At 40.4% G+C, this 16,529-nt stretch overlaps 1 protein-coding gene across 22 annotated transcripts in view; it reads right to left on the bottom strand.

Annotated features, from left to right (window-relative positions):
- ptprdb (protein tyrosine phosphatase receptor type Db) overlaps positions 1–16,529 on the bottom strand; it is a 202,082-nt gene that overhangs the window by 114,282 nt on the left and 71,271 nt on the right. For all 22 annotated transcript variants that reach the window (XM_008416472.3, XM_008416463.3, XM_008416509.3 and 19 more), the window contains exons 3-4: positions 14,070–14,146; positions 11,567–11,611 (exon numbers count right to left, since the gene is read on the bottom strand). The gene's annotated coding sequence lies outside the window, so the exon portion shown is untranslated. The remainder of the gene's footprint in view (positions 1–11,566; positions 11,612–14,069; positions 14,147–16,529) is intronic.

Below are 16,529 nucleotides of genomic sequence, written 5' to 3'. Positions count from 1 at the left end.
CAAAAGTATACATTCACGCTGATAATTTTTTTCGATACTGTCAATTTACAACCACAGATTAAGTGTGACTTATTGAGATTTAAGATTATAGAGCAAGAGTGAAAACGTACGCATGCGTGAGTGGGGGCGAGGTGTGTGTAGGGGGGGTCATAGGCAAACCACGCTTATTAATCTTGTTGGTATTTTACATTATACCAATAAAATACATTGTAACTGTTGGATGAAGAATGATAAAATGTGGAAAAGTTTATGGGACTTGACAACTCTGACTGCATTGAAGCATGTGTGTCTCTGTAAGTCTCTTTTTGTTCTCCTGAGAAAATTTGATTTAGCTGGACTGAATTTTGCTTCTTCAGCTTGTTATGTTTATTAGCATAACAGAAACAGTAAAATAACATGTTGAAAAGTGGACTTGAGTAATGCACTGGAGACATATCTGCTGCCTGGCAGGAAGGTGCAATTCTGCATCCAAGCATCACAAAGGATGAAAACAAAAGCGGGACACAAAAGAGAGCGAGAGAAAAAAAAACAGACTAAACAACAAATGAGAAAGCAGCTGAGCGGTCTTAAAGAAGGTTTTTATCGAACGCTAAGAATGGAGGGCAGATGATGAACACCCAGCCTGCTCTTTTCACTCCCAGGAAATTGCATTTTGGAATATCGAGCAAGCTGTTATGATGAAGTACACAGCCCCTCCCTCTGTGTGAACACACACACACACACACGCACACACAAGTGCTCACATTTTATTGTAGCATGTATTGGCAATACAAAAAAGATCATATTTACAGAGCTGCACACCGTCACGCACACAAACACAACCACACGTGCATGAAGAAGCTCTTTTTTTTTTTTTTTGTTTCAAGGACTCCCCCCTATTGAAAGAGAGGAAATGAGAGTCGGCGCAAACAGAGAGGGTAACAGAAAACAAGGGGGTGGAGGGGATAGCAATAGAGCAGGAAGTGACAAGAAAACAAAGACACAATAAAGGAGCAAGAAGGAGTGAATAAAAAAGAGAGAATATCAGAGAGAGGCTTCCTCTTCTTCTGGCACTGCTACAGTTGTCTTTTATAAGGCAATCAGTGTGTAAAACAAAACAGAAAACATCTTTTCTGCTGTTTAGAGCCAATGGGCCCTTTTCAAATGGCAAACAGGCCAATCATTAATTATGGATGGTGATTGTAAAATGAGTGACAAACAAACACAACATTCAGTCATGGGAACAAGCATTCTGGAGATGGACGGAGTTCCACCGGCAGCCCCCGAGTTCCTGTGGACAGCGCCGCACAGATGCAGACATGCACGCATACAGAGAAAAACACAAGCTATAATTTTGCAGCTTATCTTTGTTTACATAAATACAGCAGCAACTATAAAATTATACAGAGAGCTTTCAGGTACAGGCTGTACACAGTCGGCTCGCAATCACGCCAAAACCCATGCCTGCGTGAGCACACACAACGTACACATCTACACGCGTGCAAACGGGTCATGGAGAAGTGGCTGTCACTGTGATTGGTTCCTGCTGCCGAGGGCAAACCCACAATACCCAATTATCTGTCATTATACACCACGGCAGCTCCTGCGGTCTGGAAGCCGTATTTCTCTGTGCATGTATGCGTGTGTGTGTGTGTGTGTGTGTGTGTGTGTGTGTGTGTGTCAACGCGGGAGAGATTGGCAAATTGCTAGTTATATATTTCAGCATGCTAAAAGACGAGAGGGGAGATGCGGAGGAGGAGGAGCAGGCCAAGTCGAAATATGCAGAGCGAATATAAAAGGAGGCAAAGAGAGATTGATTATTATTTTTGACAGCTGTAGAGAAGATGGGATCACAGGGAGCTGGAGACCTCCGCGGAGCTGCGTGCCGATGACAGATGTTTGGTGACCAGGACACGCCTGTTGCGGCGCGGCCAAGAGTGTTGAAGGCCACAGATTGAAGAGCTCTGTCAGCGTATGACTGATATTCCATCATGTATGAACAGCATGTGACTGAGCTGTGTGACCTGCGTGAAGAGAATCTGAGAATTACCTTGGAATTCGTCTCAAAGAGCTCGCAGAACAAAGGCCAATATGCCTGCTGCTGCTCAGAGACACAATCTGTCATTAAGCTATCACGCTCGATTTCACTTGGTTTTGGTATCTGAAGTTTGTACCAAGTTAAAATGCTTCCTATGTCCCCTAGGTTTGAGATTTTTTCTTTTTTTCAGTGAGCTACTCTGGTTTGAGTTCAAAGAAAAAAAAAATAAATCCTGTCTTCAGATCTTTAAATCCACCTACTTGTTGATTCCAAACTGCTTAGAGATCCCCTCATTTATCAACCCATCATCATTTATTTTATCTTGGCAAATAAAATGTTGCCTTTGCTTTGCTCTGGTGGTACTGTACAAACCTACATCCTTTCCTCTTCATGTTTTAAAAATCTCACATAAAGTTCAAGTTTTTAAAGCAGCTCTACAACAGTTTCTTATATTGCCGTGTATGCTACTATATCTCATATCAGATGCATTTTGTACACTATGTTTACTGGGACTGAAGGGTGTAACGTGTATATTGTACTACTGCGTCAATAAGGGCTTGGACACTTTTGCCATCTGATTTTCTTATGGTTTGGTATTTGATGATCACCTCACCATCAGGAGATACAAGTTTATCAGTTCCTGCACTGCATGTGTTCATGTGTTAACAATATCCTTGCTGCTAGATTTGAGTAGGACTTGCATCAGTTCTGCAGCAGTGATGCTTGTGTATTATGTTAGCTACATGGCATGTTCATAATAGAGCTGGTGATCACATGGCACATCCTTGAGTATCAGATGCACAAGAAGGCAATGATTGAGCTTTACTTAGCTTTGGCAGCGTTTATTCCCTATTGAATAGAAAGGAAAGATAGATAGTGTGATGGGCATATGAAGACGTGGACTGGTAGTAAATTCTAGAACTCACAGAGCTGGTATGTGAAGGAATTCAGAAAGCATGAATCTAAAAATGTGTCAAGGTAAAGTGATAGTTAGTATTCCTGCATCACAGTAAGTCTCCATACAAGTCTGTCTGTGTGAAGTTTGTTTTTTCCTATGGGACTCTTTGACTTCAATTTGGGTATTCCTCCCACGGCCCAGGCACTTCCATGTAAGCATTCGCTAGCTTATTCAGCAGCAGGACGGTGCATAGTCACTGCAAAAAAAAAAAAGTCTCCTCAAGAATCCTCCAGGCATTGACCTAGTTGTCAAACTCCCAATATCCTAACCCAGTTAAGGATTTACCAGGATTTGTAGAAACAAGTCAAATGTGTGCAGGAATTTACAACCAAATCTACATAACCTGAATTATATCCTGTTTTCTTTTACTAACCACAACCTTTGCACTTTTTCTTCCCTTCTTCATACATTGTGAATGTATGTGTTTGGCACATGCTGCATTTCAACGCCGGTTAGGGAGAGTAAAGTCCTTCAGGCATTATGGATGCTAATCTGAGCCCAGTCATGGCAGTAAGCCTTAACAACTCTAATGTAATGAAGAGAGGACACTGAAGGCCATCAATTCAGTTATTAAGTACTTTTCGTTCTGCCCCTTGAAGTGCTTAAGAATTGGTGCCAGAACCGTAATCTAGACAAGTTTCTGTCTTTGTGATGGTGTTGAGAGCTCTTTGACAAGAGAAAATACGAAGTGTGTCTTTTTACGTTCCGAATACAAGAACATGTGATTTCAAACTGAATATACATTGTGGACCATAAGATCAGAAGTCAGAAAAAAAAAAAAATTACACGATCCCCTCGTAAAATCTCTATGACCTTCAGTTCATAATGTTCTAGATCAATAATTTATTGCTAAAGCTTCTTTGCTGCTCTATTGAACTGTCTTCCTATTCAAACTTGAACAATGCTCAATCATGACATGAAAGTCATCATACCATCCGTCTCAAAATAAATCCATCTTACTGTACACTCATAACACACATCTGGTGTGTGTGCGTGTGTGTGTGTAAGTGTTTGTGAAGTCTGACACTGATCTGTCCCTGCCTGTTTTACAGCTATGCTTCTATAATCCCCATCCTAATCCACTGCCTGTGTGTGCATCTGTGTGTGTGCGTCTGTATTTGTGTATCGGTTTATGTTTGTGCTTGTGACGCATGGTGTTTAAAAATTACAGCTTTCAGCGGCGCCTCTTTTTGCTATGTCCCCCCGCACTTGATGTGCAGTACTGCAGATAGGAGCCGTGGCCCTCAATCTAAGCTCTCCTCGCCATCGAAACACTCAGCACGATGGCCTGGGCTCAACGATTCTCCAGCCAATATCTCCATTACCATTTTCCATCCACAGAAAACACACGGTGACAACTGGATGGCTGAGGGTAATATTGCTTCTAAATGATCTGTTGAAATGGGTGCAGTGACATAGGAGGAAAAAGGCCAATGCTGGTGAGGAACTGGTGATTACTGCTGCATATGTCTTTCTGTCCCTGAAGGTATTTCTGGCTCCAGAACAGCATGTTTTTTGGCCTGCGGTTGCTGGCTAGGCATTCAATCCGGCGTCAAATGATTCTGCAGTAGTCAGGGGTATTTATCAGTTCCGGCACAGCTGTAAACATAACACCTGAGAGGACATGAGGATTTTCACTGAGTGTGCTGAAAACGGGGAGCAACCCACACATTCAGACTTTGCCCAAGTGCACAGTAAAAGACGAAGAAGAAAAAAAAAACACATAAAAAAATCATTTTAACTCAGTGTATTCCCTAATCCACAGAGTTCATAATTCCTCAGTTTTTCAAGTTAACGTTACAGATCGATATGTTGTTGTGGACTGTGAACTGGACGTCTGCTGCAGCTGCAGCCTTCAACAGCCACAGCACAAGAGAAGCACGGAGAAAAGACGAGTTATTTGAAAACTCAAACGTTTGACCTATTTTCAATCAGTAAATACACCATGCTAAGCGCTACAAGGTTTGACTGACTGCAACACTGTTTGCAGTAGATGCTGTCTTGGGGGAGTCAATTTTCTTTTGCAGTGTGATGTGGTTAATATTAAACTGTGTTTCAGAGCTATTTTTTTCTGAATGTATGTGGTTTTGTCACTCTTAGTGCAAGAGAGAACAAGACATTCAGTAGATAACAGAAAGGGTGAATGGAGTATGCAATTCGAGTCCATTTCTGATATTCTCCCCACAGGCTTTGAAAAAGAGCCGACATGATGATAAATTCCCATTTAGGATGTAAAAGTTGACCTTCATTCTTTTTGTGTGTGTATTTTTAATGTATTTACTCTTTATTTACATAGCATCCAACATTCTCAATGCTCTTATATTAGGTTGGAACAGGGTTCAGCGAGAAACAATAAACTATTTTTCACTGACCATTGTTCTGATCAGAAATTGTGGTCCTCCACAGTGCATACAGTGATTAAAATCAATTCACTCTTGTAATAGTCTGCAGGGGTCTCCCTGGGAGAGATAATTGACTTGTCAGCTCCAACAGAATGAGGGTAACCCATTGCTTCTGGCTGGGCTAAAGGATTCGGTCACCTTTTTTAACGGGTGGACCCGAGTTTAAAATCCTAAAAGTATTTTGTTGTAAAATGTTGGTATTCTTTTCAACAAGCGATTTTTTTCCCCCCTTCTTTTACTGACTTTGCACATCAGTAGAAGGAAATAAACGTGAACCTTCTTACAAGGGAAAATAAAGTTAGGAGCTGAGAAGAAGTTCAGGTTGTATATCTTGTGTTAGAAGATGAGGAGAAGATGTCTAACCTTGGAGCCCCAGCAGAGCACTATGTTAGTGGAGGAGCTGAAGAAAACCAAGCAGAAACTGGCAGCAGCAGCCAGGCAACAGAGCATTCAAGCAGAGTGTAACGGATCTTTTGCAGCTTGAGTAGAACGGCCAAAATGTTAGAGTATGCTTGATATATTCTGCAGTGAGTGGGAGAAATCAAGTGTGAAGCAGCAACACAGGTTAAGCTGACTGCCCGGATTAGCTTGCAGCTCATTTGTGAAAACACAAATAAGCATTTTAAAAGTTTATTTTTTATTTTTTTGGAATTGGACAATCAAAGAGTAAGACATAAATTATTGTAGATTATTCTACAGATTACAGACTTCTTTTTTAAAACCCAGTTTGTAACCTGTAACCTATACATGAAGACAAAAAAATCCTTGCATTCCAGTTCAATATCACGCATCGCCTTGTCTTGTGAGCTGGATGTATTGCTACATTTCTAGATATGCCAAGAATAAGTCACAGTCCCTTTCCATATTGGAGTTACTCTGCTCTTGCATGACAGACTACCAGTACGGGACAGTATAGTAGTTGAAACCTTTTAAAAACATCACCGTTCCATAAATCCAGTTTCCAGCCACGTGATGTTGCAAAGCTGCATACTTCTGTTTATAAAAGACGAGTCAAACAAATGTTGTTAGTCTAAGTCTTAAAAACTGACTGAGGCTGTAAGTTTAAAGGATGTATGTGAATCATGTGAGCCCAAGTTAGAAAACAACTGATGGACAATGCAACATGGAAAAACTGAAAATTAGGTTTTTTTTCTTCTTTTTTTTGGTTATGTCTTTCAACCCTTGTGTAAATGGGGTCCAACCGACCCCACACTCGTAAAACTTGTGTCCTCTGCCACAGTCCTCTACGTTTGCCTCAGTGCTCGCACGCACAAGGGTTAAGTTACAGTAAATGAGGAACGAGAGAAGGGTCCGGTCGTAGTAAAACCATAGCTTTTATGTTCTTAGGGTCTTTAGCCCAAACGGACACCGGGGCACTTTATGGAGCGACTCAGCCTTTTCAGCATTTAAGAACTGCTCTTGATAGCGAGCAGAGAGAGGAGTAAGAGGTTGATGAGTGAAGCCCTCAGCAACGGTAATCCCATTAGTGCTGTACTGGATGGTAAGCTCTCCACTAATGAGTGATGAGTGTGTATGTGTGTCCCATGTGTGCATGTACCCAGTATGTGCGCGTGAGTACTGCCGAGTCCTGCTGAGGCTATCCTAATTATCAGACGTGACTCACGTGAGGGTAATTACAGCACATGGAACAGTGGGAACAAGGCTACAGCTGACCCAAAAATCTTCAACACTAATGAAGCGATAGCACTCGCAGAGTCCACGCAGGCACACATTCTGTTCTCACATCTAGCTGAGACATAGGGACCGAAATCGTGAGTCAGTAAGACAGGCAAGAGGACAGAAAGAGGACAAACGTTTCCTTCAGACTGCATTAGCGAGAGCAGTGAGATTTAGGAAAAGCTGTCAAGAGACCCTCGGCCTTGTTCCTGTATGAACTAATCTGGCAGCACTCTGTTCTTTGTCATATCTGGTCACAGCTCTACACTACTTTGGTCTGCTCCCACAGCCGCGGATTAAGCTCGGCTACCCGAGACTAAATTCTCTATTGAGGAATCATCTAAGTGTAATCCCTGTGTGAAGCCATCCCTGTATAGTACAGCATATTATTTCTTTCACAATGACTATTATACACACCAGACTGCACGCTCTGGAGACACACGCGGACATGCACAAGAATGGTTTTGCTGTGTGTTGGCATGGGAGCCTGAGGGTTTCTTTAATTTGTTACCCAAAAAAAAGTTTGGCTCACCTGAGGCAGCTCACATGGGAACGCATTAACTAAACCTAGGTATAGGATATTCTCCAGCTGTCATTTGTTTAACTTTCAGGAACATTCTTATTTAACAGTCCAGAATCACTTTTACTGAGGCTTTTATTTTATGCGTTTTCTGTTTTAACATCTGTTATCTATCGAATTTGTGTTAAAAACGATCATGACTGCATAACAGGGTCATGAAAATGCCCATAAAGATTATTCTGTTTTTCTTTGTTTGTGTGTGTCGTGTTTTTTTTACATGACTGTGGAAAATTATTGCTTCACTTTTGAAACAAGAATCGCCTGTTTAAGATTACCTGTTTCATCATTAGAGTTGAGTTCAGATTTTTACAACAAAACTCAATGACTACCTTCCATAGCAGGCAGATGCTTCATAATTACATCTGGTTGCTCCTACAGGTTTAAACATTGGTTTGAAAGGCTCTGGAGCATGTTTACAGTTGGAATAGCTGTTCAGACCACAGCCACTTCTGGTAACTTAAAATGGTTATATTTATTTTCGGAAACAGATGAGTCTATATTACTGCATGTACTGTTTGGGTTTATTGAACGTGAAGCAAGAACAACACCATATGCTCTCTGTGACAGATTAGCAGACATCCTTGCTGACTTACTCCTAAAAAAAAGGGGGAAAAAAAATCACACACCTAATTTTAGTTCCTTGCTCTTTCACTATATCCAAAATCAGAAATATGATATCAGATTAACTAAATGTAGATTTGTGACTGACTCATCCCTAATGTCTTGTATTCACAAAGAAACGGCGTGGGATGAGGGAACATAAGATCAAGCTGCTTGAATGGGTATAAGAAAGACCTTGGAAACCACCTGTGATACCACTAAGGTATCTGGTCCAAGTGGAATTTAATTAATATTTTGAGTGGGAAGCTGCATCACAGCTGCCTAATTCCCAATGCTCTATTCCCAAGGCTTTGGCAAGAGTCTAAATACAAAGGAGCGAGGCATCATTCAAGGTCCACGGCTTTGCTTTTATTGTCAGGAGGAATCAAGAGGATGATTCAGGTGACCTGTGTGTGGGCATGTTCTCGCTCCTACCTTGGCCTGTTCACTTACATCTGTGAAAGATTTATTAACATTCCTGAACTTCTTTCTAAGATGAGAAACTACAGTCACAAAAGAAATTGCTTGGAGTCGTGTTAGAACAAGGGCGGAGTATATTTTCTTCAAATAGGTTTGTAAAACGACAAATGTGTAATTTGTACTTTGAAGAATATGTTTATGGTTGATTAGGTCACAGATGTATCTTCCCGTAAAGAAAATGCATTGGATGCGTTTCTGATGTTAGTTGCAGTTGGAGCTATTAGAATGTCAGATAACTTTCTGTTAGCTGCTCTAGAGGGCACGAGAAAAAAAAGGAGCCCTAACCAGACACTGGTACTAGAGCGACTTTTTGATCTTCGTATCATGTTATAATGTTATTTTCTCATCAGTGTTGCTGTGATTTATTCCTGCATGTCTGAAAAATCCTTGAATCTTGCAGAGCAGCCACTCGGAGGTGTTCCAATGCCTGCTCATAAAATGCGCCATCTTACCCAAAGATCCTCCTTGGAGCTGCAATCTCCAGCAGAGCTTCCTCCCTGCAGAGCGCCCCTCACCCATGTCTTTCCCATTTAGCCCCATTAGACTAGTGGCAGCAGCAATTAGCAAACAACTGGTGGAAATGCAAATCTGCTGATTGTCATGCAAACTACTTCTCAGTCCAACTCTCCTAAGAAAGGTTGCAAATGGAATCATGGAGGAAAACTGTTGTTGTGACATGCAGAAGGGAAAGTTCTGGAAAGGGTAGGAGCTTCTTAAAGGAAACAGAAGCCAATTTCAAGGCAGGCATCAGATATGGCTATGACGCAAAGTTAAATTTCTATTAAGCAATGTTTTTTTTTATATGTACATTGTATATTTTTAGAACAACTTAAAGTAGCATAGTTAACTGGTTGTGCTATAAAATGGCACTATGTACCAGGAAAGTACAAAATAGCATGGGATGTAGAGGATGATTTAGAGGATTCAACACAACATGATGTCCTGTTATTATAATATTATTATAATTTTATAACAGGGAAGACTCTGTCATCCTCCTGAAGGAAGGGTGGTTTATGGTTTTTAGGACATTAAAAAGGCTGGTGGATGGGACAGATCTACGTCAGCAGTAAGCAACTCCAGTCCTCTGGGGCCGGTGTCTTGCAACCTTTAGATTTTTTTTAGATTGAATTACCTCCTGAGTAGGTAGTCAAGTTTTTCAGAGACCCGCCAATGACCGGCTTATCTGACTCAGATGTATTGAAGCAGAGACGCATTTAAAAGTTGCAGGACGCTGGCTCTCTAGGACTTGAGTTGTCAGACACTGATCTACTTTTAAGTGTACTAATAAATCACAAATGTGGGCAGGACATCAATTTTGACAACTTAAGAAGCTTTAAAAACATTTTTAAGCCTATGCATATGAATATGGAAAACAAACAAAAAAATCTAGACTGTCCTGTCTGTTTTATCATTTTAGGGAAGCTGGGTACAGAATGAACTTACACTTTCTGTGATTTAAGACTGGAGACTTTGACTATGTCTTCAAGGTCTGGTGTCCTACATCGTTTAGATCTGTCCCTGGTCCAGCACAGCTGAATCAGTGGTTGAATTATCTCCTCAGTTTGCAGTCAAGTTCTTCAGTGTCCTGCTAATGACCTCATTATTTAACACAGGTGTATTAAAGCTGAGACACATCTAAAAGCTGCAAGACACCAGCCCTCAAGGCCTGAGGCTTCAGGCTGTATGTAGTTTGTAGTTTGAAAAGCTGCAAACTTTTCAAACTATTTTGAAAAGTTTGTAGCTTTTCAAAATAAAAGCTTAAGTTCAGTCGCATTTATGAATAGTTAAGGCAAAACGTGCTCATTTATATGAATTTATGAAATGTTCAGCAGCATAAGAGTTTATAATTCAAATTTATTTGCTATTTGGCATATTGGAATGGTCTAGTTAAGCAAAAAAAAAAAAAAAAAAAACCCTAACATTTTTAGTATTAATAAAGACAGTAAAAGATTTATTTAAAAACTATGTGTTTATTTTAGTGTGTTTTCTACTCCAAATTTGTTATACTGACATTGTATGTGTATTTTGATCTCCAGAATAATATAATACTAGCTAGTTGGTTGTTTGAATATTTTGTTGATTATGTTAAAGCCCAACTAGGGATAAATGGAAAAGGAATAAACTCTTTGCTTAGCAAAATAACAGGGTTCTGCACTGAAACTAGTCAAACTCTATCATCAATATTAAAATGATATTCTATTCTGTTCTATATCTTAACCTTGCAATGTGTGTTTAAGTTGCTGTATGTGCTCATGGAGGTGTTTTGTCTGCTGGCGTGAGCTCACACATCATTTCTTTGACGGCGCAATTAACCGAAAAGCAAAATGAAGGGCGACCCACTGATTTGTGTGTGTGTGTCTGATGCAAAGCAGGATACCCTCAGCCCACACGTTAGCTGTCACATTTTCTACGTCTTAGTGACTCCTACAAAGAGTTGATGTTTGTCCGCCTGCCTGAGTGCATTTGTGAGTTATCTTGATCAAATTCCCAATTACACAGATGAGTGGCTCTTTAACGTTGGATTCCCCATACAGATAAACACTTATATATCACATCCACTCTCTTCCAAAGTACAAACACAGACACACAAATGAGCCTCACAGGCCAGAGGCACCAGGCACTTCATTTCCCATTCCGCCCCCTTCTGCACCCTCGTATTCCTCTCTGGTCTCCCCAACACTCAATCCACAGTCACTATAGCAACCTCACAAAGAGCTACTAGCAGTCAAGCTGATCATGTCACTGCAACATCAGTCAGGGGACGGAGACGCACGCCTCCAAATCGACTGACTGCGTACAGCGGCTCCCTCCCTCTCGTTTCGCGGAAACCAACAAAACCAAACATACCGTACCTTTGCTCATGTTTCATCCTCGCCGTTGAAGTTTGAATGTGGGAGCTGAAAGAGAACAGAGAAGACATGTTTGGACAATTGAATACTCATCAAAAAAATCATATTGATTGGTGTGTCCTCTTTCCTTCCTGTCCTACAAAAAATGATTTGCTTCAAAACATATAGTGATGATGAGGCAGACAGAGAACTAGATAGGGCGGCCTATTAAGGTGCTATCTGTTCAAAAGGGGCCATTCAAGTGCGTTCCTGTTAGGTACGTTACTCTGCTGCCACCTGTAGATTACACCCGGTACTTCCTCCATCCATCCATCCTTTATTTTATCCTTGCAGGGTGGTGGGGCACCCGGTACTCCACATGCAGAAAGTCTTAAGAATGTGACAAAGGCTCAAATGTAACTTACTGAAGATAAAAAAAGGAGTAGATGAGTTGTGCACTAGACAAAGATTTGATGTTTAACATGCTGTTTGATTCCGAAAAAATCCCCACGATGCTATCTTTCTGCCTTCTGCGCACAGTACAAAGGAGTACCACTGAAGCAATCAGCTCGCCTCAAAATCCTCAGCACATCATCCAAGAATACTTTCAAAGAGTTTGATCAAATCTCTGAGTCTGCTTTTCTTTTCTTTGTACTTCAGAGGCTCGATAGCAAAAATGAGTCAAACGCAAACTCAAATTCCAGCCAGCCTCTGAACGGAGAAAGTGGCACTCAGAGCAACACGCACCAGCTTCATGCAGCTTCTGCATCTTTAAAACAAACTGGGAAAGGATGAGCGAATGCTTTATTTTTAGAGCAGTGACGCTATGCAAACTTGAACACTAACACGGGAAGAAGGCTCAGCGATGCGTTGGAGAGCCGCATATTCAATAATGTATCAGAGGCAGCAGTTTTTAAAGACAGCTGGGGATCGCCGCTCTGTCTTGTCTTGTCTCTTAGCATGTCTTTTCCTGCCTTCTGTCCACTGCGGATGGCAGCAGATTTGCCTCTCCTGGGGGCTGGTGATGTTTGGTTAAACTTTAATCCTGTCGACAGTGTCTTCACTCACTTTCTGTTCCCGAGAATCAAGTCTTCCTCTGTGTTCCCTTTCTTCAGTCAGCGTCTCAGAGCAAACATGTCCTCCATATCTCTTTGTTTTTGTATTTCTAGAGCTGACACAAGGTTAAGTATTGTGTTTGGTCTTTTTTTTGTGTGTGCATTTAAGCATAGCAAGGCAAGTGTTATGTATAGCACATGATGAAAACAACAGACTGAAATTAGTGATGTTTCAGTTATTTTTAATCAAAGGCAACTGCAAACAAACGGGCTTTTATTTAATGGAACTCTGCTTCTGCATCTTTGTGGTTTTCTGGGAGTTTGTTTAAAAATAGAGGAGCATAAAACCTGAACGCTGCTTCTCCATGTTTGGTTTTGATTTTCAGGATGCAGAGTAGACTTGAACCAGAAGACCCAAGTGGTTTGGAGGGTTGATACAATGATTACAGATCTTTCACACTATACTGAAAAGACAACAAATAAATTGACAGATCACAAAATCAATTGGTCACTTTATCCTCCCGGAGTTGGCAAAACATTTATTGAGGCCCTGGGCAGAATTTGATTTGGGGACCCACTTCCAGTTAAATCACCTGTGCTATAGCTATATTGCCCTTTACAACTGGGGATCAAATATAATTTAAATTTATTTCTTTATCATTTTGCGTGTGACCTTTGTGTCATACCGCTTTTAAATACTTAGTAATTTCTGCATAGTTGATTTTTTTTAATACAGGAACACTTGAGTAGAAGGAAAGAACAAATTAATTATCTGGGGTTATATTTTTGTTTTTACACTTATTTATTTGCAGCAATAGTGTGCATGAAATGGAACTTCAGCATAGACACAAGCAGCAGAATTTACTTACTAGCGATATTAAGTTATGACTCTTGACATAACTATCAAATCATAATAAAGATATAATCATAGATACTTTAAATTTTAAATAAAAAGCATTGCATTCTTTGAATTTTGATATCCAGAGACCATTTAATACAAAATACAATTAGGCTGATTCTTGATAAAATTAACTCCAAATCCAACATTTTAAGAACTTCATCTGAGCAGTAAATTATTGCCCCTATTAGGGTACTGCTGTTATAAAACTCCTTTTATCAAACTACATGCAGACCATCTCTTACAAGCTTATTACACATTGATACTCTGTAAATGTTTCATGCAATTTGAAAATAAAAAATATTTTCATCTTCACTCCATATGATTGTTTTAATAATACAGATACTGATAACATTAATATTATTAGTAACTATGTCAAATTATTTCTCATGTAGATCATTTTGCTGTTTTTGTTTACAGTTTCCGTGTACATACTTTTATACTGAAAATTGCTATTCATAAATGCTAATGCCTGCTGTGTGCAAATGAGTAAGGAAGCAAATCTGCATTGGAGAGTGAAAGTTGAAGAATATGTTCACGTTTCTGTTTTAGCAACACCATGATCAGTGCTTACCTTGCTTCAGTACACAGATTCACTGTGCTGCTTCATCCTTGAGGAATAAAAGAGCACGAAATCTCCCCAGAATTCTCCTACAAGACACAAGAAGAGGTAGAGACAGAGAGAGGGGGTGGTGGGGGAGAGAAACGAGAAGAAAAGGAAAAAAAAGTGGGAAAGGGATTAGGAACTGTGCCTCAGTCTTTCAGAACTCAGAGCTTTTAAAGCCAAGTCTCACTTTCTAAAAGTTCCCTGTGTTTCTGACTGTGTGTGTGTGTGTGTGTGTGTGTGTGTGTGTGTGTGTGTGTGTGTGTGTGTGTGTGTGTGTGTGTGTGTGTGTGCGTGTGTGTGTGTGTGTGTAAAACTGTGGGCGCGTTCATGTTTACAGCATTCAAGCCGAGGCTTTTTTTTTTTTCCACAGCGAAGCCAGAGTTCAACGACTGAGTTGTTCCAAAAGCAGTCTGGGTCAAATGGACATCCCTGGCTCAACTCCTACAGTGGGAGCTTTTAAGGCTTTTAGGGCCTTCCACAGCAGCAGTGTGCAAATCTAGCAGACTGCAAGGGGGAGAAGGGGCTGAATAAAAAGGGTAAAAAAAAAAAAAGACAAGGTGGGAAAAGCATACTGCACTTGAGTACAGGAAGCACACACTGATGGGTGAGGAGAGTGGGTGGGGGGTTGTATTAGGACACAGGTGGGTGCTTGAGCACAGAGGTGTGTGAAATGTGAATACAAAAACACGCCGACATATACACACACAACATCCAGACATCACTCTTCAGTGTTTTCCAGTGTTTGGTCACTGCATTGACCCGAGACTCTTATTCAATATTTGTGGTACGGCAGAGTGCACTGAGTCATGACAAAAAAAAAAAGAGAAATCACTTCAGATGTGGAGAGGGTCTCAGAGGATTAGAAACGGGTTCACAGTTATTCTTGTCATGACATCATGGCAAAGCTACACACTTGAAAGCAACTAAAACATGTAAAAATTAAACATTTGAAGAATTTTATCGCAGTAAATAGCTACCATATAAAAGCTTGACACAATTCACCCACAACACACCTATAATTTTACACTAGAACAAACGGTAATGGTTCTTTTCACCACTGATTGGACGCAACCTGCCTCCGGCTAACAGAGAGATAACATGCCATAGCAAGCAGCCGCCACCAGTCTGCGCTGTCACACCACTCCTGCATTTGTGCCGCTGACCGACTTAACAAACCGGGCCAGTCGATGACGGCAGCATACACTGAAATGCAGGGATTTCATGATGGAAACATGATGAGTGATTTAACAGCGAATGATAACTAGGCTGTGTGTCATTACTGTTGCTTTCTTTGACCCACAAACACCAGCCGTTTTCAGGTCGCAGCAGCAGGAGCGTCTTACGTAATGTAATCGAAAAGCCGTTTGATGAGTCCATGTCTGTGCCTGGCTTTCATGATCTGTGAAAGATGTGATAGATTTCTCTGCTGCCCCAGCTTGTGCATACTATGTGCACTGTGGCAAATGCTTGTTGCACACAGTGTGTGAAAACTAGTTCACACTTTATTTTCAGTTGATGACACATTCGTCCCTGGATTCTTTCTCCAGTTGCATCATGTTTCTTCCCTAATAATACGAGAGCTGTAAAAATCTGCTTGTGAGAGAACTACAGTGCGATTAAGTTATCCTCTATATCTATCTGAGATTTTGACTTAACTGTGTAGTCTTCGTCTGCCTTCCAAATTTATTGTCAACCCTTGAACTTTTACACATTTTGTCCAGTTAAAATCTCAGATTTTAATTACTAGGATTTTTATTTGATGGACCAACATAAAATTGTGCATAACTGTGAAACAGAAGACAAATGATCCAAATATGTTCAAGACAACTGTTGGGTATTTTTCTAGTAAAAATAAAATTAAGTGATTTTTATCTATACAGCATGTTTTTTGTCTGGATTAAAACAAATCTCCTCCAGTTTTAAGCCATGATTTAATATTACAAAGCAATCTCTGATCAGCATTACCTGCCCAAAAAACTTTCACCAATTCTTCTTTGCAAAATAGCAGATTGGATGCAGAGGGTCTATAAACATCAAGACCCGCCAGAAATTCAGTATGTAATTGAGGTCTTAACCTTTACTAGGCCATTTTAACACATAAACATGCTTCTTATGAGGCTGCGTGGATGCAGTGGGTTTTATTTGGGGGCTTCAGAGGAGAAGGGGTTGAGTACAAATGCATGCTGCAGTTATTTATTTTTTTTAAAACTTGAAGCTCATATAAATTTTGTGCTGCTTTTTGTTTGCATATCACATACGGTCCCACAGAACACAATGACATTTGTGGTTGTAACAAGAAAAAATGCAAAAAGATTTAAGGGGTATACATATATTTCCAGTCTTGCTGACCTATTTTACTCGTCTGTATCTGCCCAGTAGAAGTAATTAAAGACCCAGTAGATTTGTGTCTGAAAGGAAGTGTGAAAA

The sequence above is a fragment of the Poecilia reticulata genome, chromosome 1 (genome assembly GCF_904066995.2).
Source record: "Poecilia reticulata chromosome 1, P_reticulata-male-v2, whole genome shotgun sequence".
Classification (NCBI taxonomy): domain Eukaryota; kingdom Metazoa; phylum Chordata; class Actinopteri; order Cyprinodontiformes; family Poeciliidae; genus Poecilia; species Poecilia reticulata.
Note: the sequence above shows the minus strand (reverse complement) of the source record. Positions and strands in the feature narration are given on the sequence as shown.